Genomic DNA, 5,338 nt, shown 5'->3' with positions numbered 1-5,338 from the left:
CTTCACATAATCAGCCAAAAAAAAAAAAAAGAAGGAAAAATACTTCATGTTTGCTATTAAAAAGGGAAGAACAAGAAAAATACACTTTATATACACTGATCCTTTTAATGTGCCATATAAGATAAATGCATGTACAAAATTTTTAGTTTCATATTGAATTTCTTTAATACAATATTCATATACATACATACATATATACATGTATAATTTATAGTTTTAGCCGGAACTATGATGGTGCCTGATCACTAAAGTGTCCTATATAGAGTCAAATCTACAAATCTACCTATTATATCTAGAAATAATTGATATAAATTCCTTGGACGACTAAATTAACAAAAAGAAAACTAAAATATGAAGAAAAAAAAAATCTTTTAGGACAAAAGATGCAAAAAAGCAATTGAATCATTTCAAGAGCTAGCAAGCGAAGCATTGATATATATTCATATCATATCGTTATCTATATATCTAAAAACCCCACACAACATACATGAGGAAAAAGAATATAAACACTATGTAGGGCTAATGATGTGCCAGAAGTGTCTTTGCAAAGTGTAACCCACGAATATGAGGATTCCTTTATTGAGTGGACTACATATTTAAGGGCTTGGGGGGCATGGTTGAATTTCTAGAGGACCCTCTAATTAAAATCAATATACAAGCGTTTCAAACCACCCATTCAGTGTTCATTATCTTTCACCGGAGTGAAAAGGTCCCGTTTATTTCATCGATTTAAGTTTAAAATTCAAGTTTTGCTACAATAAAAAGCTCTAAAAAACAGTTACATCTAACTTTTTTGCTACAGTAAAAAGCTCTCACATAAAGTTACATCTCAACTCAAATTAAAAACTCAAATCAGCGAACTAAACAGATTTAACGCGTGTAGTTTTGACTCAAAATAGATATTCCTCAATTTGTAGAGCTCTTTAGCTCATGCGCAATGTCTCTTATTAAAAAAAAGAGTAAATATGCATAATGATATATAACATATATTATATTAAAAATAATTAAAAATATATATATACATACATATATATATATATATGTGTGTATATATTAAAGACGACCCCATCAAAATCATGTCATCTAATAAATTTGGACGTGGATGTGAAAACTTAATCAGTTCACAAACGTAGGTGGCAAAATGGCCAAAAGGGCCACTTAGCTTTCATTGTATTTGACATTTGTGGTAGTCATCCTTCTTTCCTTAGGTTCTTCAACGCATTACATCACCCATTTAATTTTATTATATTGCCCATCAAAATCATGAGGTTGTGTCTCATTTTAACGCCTTTGTCCTCCGTGAACCTTCCTCAGCTCGGGGGCTTTCAACGTCACCCACCGGGGTATAAATGTTAGAGGTTTCAAACAATGGTTATGTATGGACAAAACTTGTCTCATTTAATCTATATATATAGCTTAATTTAGAGAAAGTGGTAACTAAATTCAGTTGGATTTGAGATTTGTATAAACACAAGAGAGAATTATCTCTCACATTGGAGTCAATTTGCTGGGAGTTATTGGCCTAACAATGATTATTAATCTTTAGAATATCAAATATAACTCGATCTCAAGATTTGAATTCTAGATATCACGAATTATTGGATTGTCCACTTGTCACAATCAAGTTGGTCCCGTTTTGTGTTTGTTGAGTTGGATTCAATTTCCGGGTCCTGATGCTATTTTTTTCTTAAGGGTAATTTTGATAAATACTCCTTAAAATGGTACCATTAAAGATTTTTGAGTCTTAATATTGACTTATTGAATTTTACCTCTATGAAGTAAGTAATTTAACAAATTATTATCTATAATTTGATAAATTACACTGACGTCATTGGCGGCAGACGTTATTTGATAGATTACTATCTATATATAATTTGATAGATTATTATCTGAAAGGTAATCTATCACTATAAAAGAGCAAAACCTCAAAAGGGTGCGTTCGAGGTCAGTTTTTGCAATTTTCTCTTTTCTTTTTCTGTCATCTACTTGGGCCAATCTAACGATCTTCAATGACTGTAATGTAATTTACCATTGGGCTTGGATCATCAAATCTGATCTCCATCCTAGATGGGAGAAATACATAAGAAGAAATGGGACAACTATCTTAGTCTCAATTTTTACCATTTATTTTTTTTATTAATATCCTTTTTAATTAAATAATTATATTAATTAAAAATGTATTAATTTAATCAAGAGTAAAAGATAGCTAAAAAGGTATTAATTTAATCAAGAGTAAAAGATAGCTAAAAGGTATTAATTTAATTAAAAATAAAATATAAAGATCTAAACTCATGCATGCACTCTCTAAGTAAGCTCAATAATTTTCTCAATACAAAAAGTGAGTAGGGAAAAATAAAAAGGTATATGTCTTCCCATGCCCTCAATGTCCTTGACAAAATCCCGCCGTCAGATTTCTCCTTATTAATACAATTTGATAGATTATACTAAGGGGATGTTTAATTGGAGGATTCAAACTATGATTTAAATCATGATTCATGGTTCGCTACAGTATTTTTTCTCACAAAAAATACTTGTCAAAAATGATTATAATCACATGATTCTAATCCATGAACCAAACGTCTTCTAATTGGTTTATCTATACTTGGTGGGTTTTTTTTTTTTTTTTTTTTTTTTTTTTTTTTTTTTTTTTTACTGTAATAATCGAGGCTTTCAACCCCTTGTCTTAGTTTGTTTTTGTGTCTATTACACTTATGTCTTGGCGTGTTTGGTGTAGCTTTACTGCTATAATGTTTTGTCCTTCCATCGCTCAAAAGCTTATCTTGTTGAGAATGGTTTTATCAAATAGAACCTTAGGTGTGCTCGATCTTAATGTACTAAAGTATTCTCTTATTTTCGGGCCTCAGGTATATGTTTGTTCCCCTACTGAGTCATTAACCTTGTTTTGTGATGTTTGTTACTCTATTTTTGTTTAAATAAAGTTCCCTAAGATAGTGGGTTTTTAGAAGAAAAAAATTGAAGAAGCTATATATGGACTTTTTTCTATACATAGCAATGAAGTAATCAATTGTCTTAGCAGGAACCTATTAAATTCTGTTGAAAAAATGGCTTGGTAATCCATTTTGTGGTTTGATTTTGAGTAGATCAACTTCGGATATTGAAATGATATATTTATATGTTAAAAATTATGCGCATGATGAATAAAAAATTGAATTTCAAATACTCCCATAAAATTGGAAAAACTAAAGTAAAAACCTATTGTCCCACATGAGAAAAAGATGAAGCCATTATCTCCTAAAAAACCTATAGAAAGGAACTCCAAGACACCAAGTAATCAATATTTTGTATCAAAAAAGATGTTGATAAACATATCATCAAGTCACAAAATATTCTAGTTCGAACAAAATAAATTTGCCCAAATCGTGAGGCTCATTACAAATTATATTATATTTTTTTAATAGGTAAGCAACAAAAAAATATTTCAATTCATTAAATGTAGGGTAGATTCAAAATTGAATACATATCAACAAAAAAAAAAAAGGTTAAATATGTTAGCACTGCTTTGTGATTAATGTCTTTTTCAGTATATCAAAAATTGTATCAACTATGTCTTAATTAAATTTTAATGACACAAATTTTGTCAGCGTGCAATTCAAAAGACCAAACAATAATGGTGATTTGTATAATATTCAGTTTTGAAATATAATTAATTATTTTTTTAGTTTAAAATTTAGTTTTTCTGTGACCTTTGATTTTGGTTCAAAATTATAGTGAATTTCTACTTCATTTTTATTTTAAGTTGATATAATATATTAAAAAAATTGAATAACAGAAGTACTAATGTTGCAATTTATAATAATTCTTAAGGTGTGTTTTTCCCGGTATAGTTTTGACAGTTCATTGCTCATAAACTGACAGTTTATGCTTTAAAGCTGACATTTTATCCCTTCTTTTTTCTGCTATGATAATTTGTGACCTGCAATTTTTCTTTCTTCTTTTCATGAATTAACAAATTGAAATATAATGAAAACCATAATCTTGAATCATTCATCAAAATTCATTTGTTCATTTACAGATTTAATTTTCTCTCTTGAAAATTAATGCTTCTCAAATTTGAACAAGTCTAATCACTTCTTGCTGCTTGTGCTTGAACTTGCACCTTGTGTTTTACTGTGGCTTAAGGGGTACGTTGAATCTGCATGCCGTCCTATTATGGCCAATTCTTCCACACCTGCTACATTTCACACTGTTTTTTTCTCGTCTCTGTTGCCGATTTTATTCTATTGCCTCTTGGTCTCCACGGTGGAATCTTTGTAAATGGTGAGAGTACTTCCATCTGTTTTATTTCTTCCGGTACTTCCCATGTTGATGGGTCTCCAAGTGGGCGATTTCTTGGTATGTCTTGACAAGAGCTTCTTTTGTGTAGTCGTATGAACAATAGTTATACACTCCCCATGTGCATCTTTCCGCTTATAGCCAATGCGTGTTGGAATGGTAGTTTGTCGTGGTCAAATTGACAGCACGTGCACGTCATCTCCTTCAAGTTTACCACCCATATGTAGCTATTTTTGTCATAAACTTGAAATATGTCGTCATAGGCTTGTTTGGCCCGAAAAAAAAAAAAAAAAAAAAAAAAAAAAAAAAAAAAAAAAAAAAATTTTTTTGCCCAAAAAAAAAAAAAAAAAAAAAAAAAAAAAAAAAAAAAAAACAACATAATATGTGTTATAGTTTTAATATGCAAAAAAAACAAACACAAGTCTGCTAAACAAACTACGTGTCATAATTTGCCTGACTACGCATGATTATGGGAGAAAATGACCACACAATTGCCATAAACTGGCAGACTATCTGCCATAGTCTGCCAGACTATGCGTTATGGTCTGCCTGACTATGCTTAATTATGTGACGAAATGACCTTATAGTTGTCATAAACTAGCAAACTATGCGCTATCGTCTTCCAGACTATGTGCCCTGACTGCGCGTGATTAAGAGACAAAATGACTACATATTAACCTTTAGAGACCTGCATATGACTATGTGCCCTGACTGTGCCAGGAGTATAGGTGTGTTTAGTAGTGCTTATTGAAACTTAAAATTACTACTCTAGTCATCAAAAATTTGTAATGGTGTTTAATAAAAATCATAAAAAGTGATTTTAAAATTTTTTTTTAAGAATTTATAGCCAAAATCAGAAGAATTTTATAGACAACTTTAATTTTTAGATTGTGTGAGAATTAACATAATACAATTGATGATTATCAATAAAATTATATTAAATAATTAATAATTAATTAATAATTATATTATATATTAATTAATAATTAATAAATAGATATACTTAATAACTAATAAATAGATAGTAATTACTTAATTATTAATT

Source organism: Morus notabilis, unplaced genomic scaffold, assembly GCF_000414095.1.
Source record: "Morus notabilis unplaced genomic scaffold, ASM41409v2 Scaffold2967, whole genome shotgun sequence".
Taxonomy (NCBI): domain Eukaryota; kingdom Viridiplantae; phylum Streptophyta; class Magnoliopsida; order Rosales; family Moraceae; genus Morus; species Morus notabilis.
The sequence above is the reverse complement of the archived record's forward strand: the minus strand, read 5'-3'. Positions refer to the sequence as shown.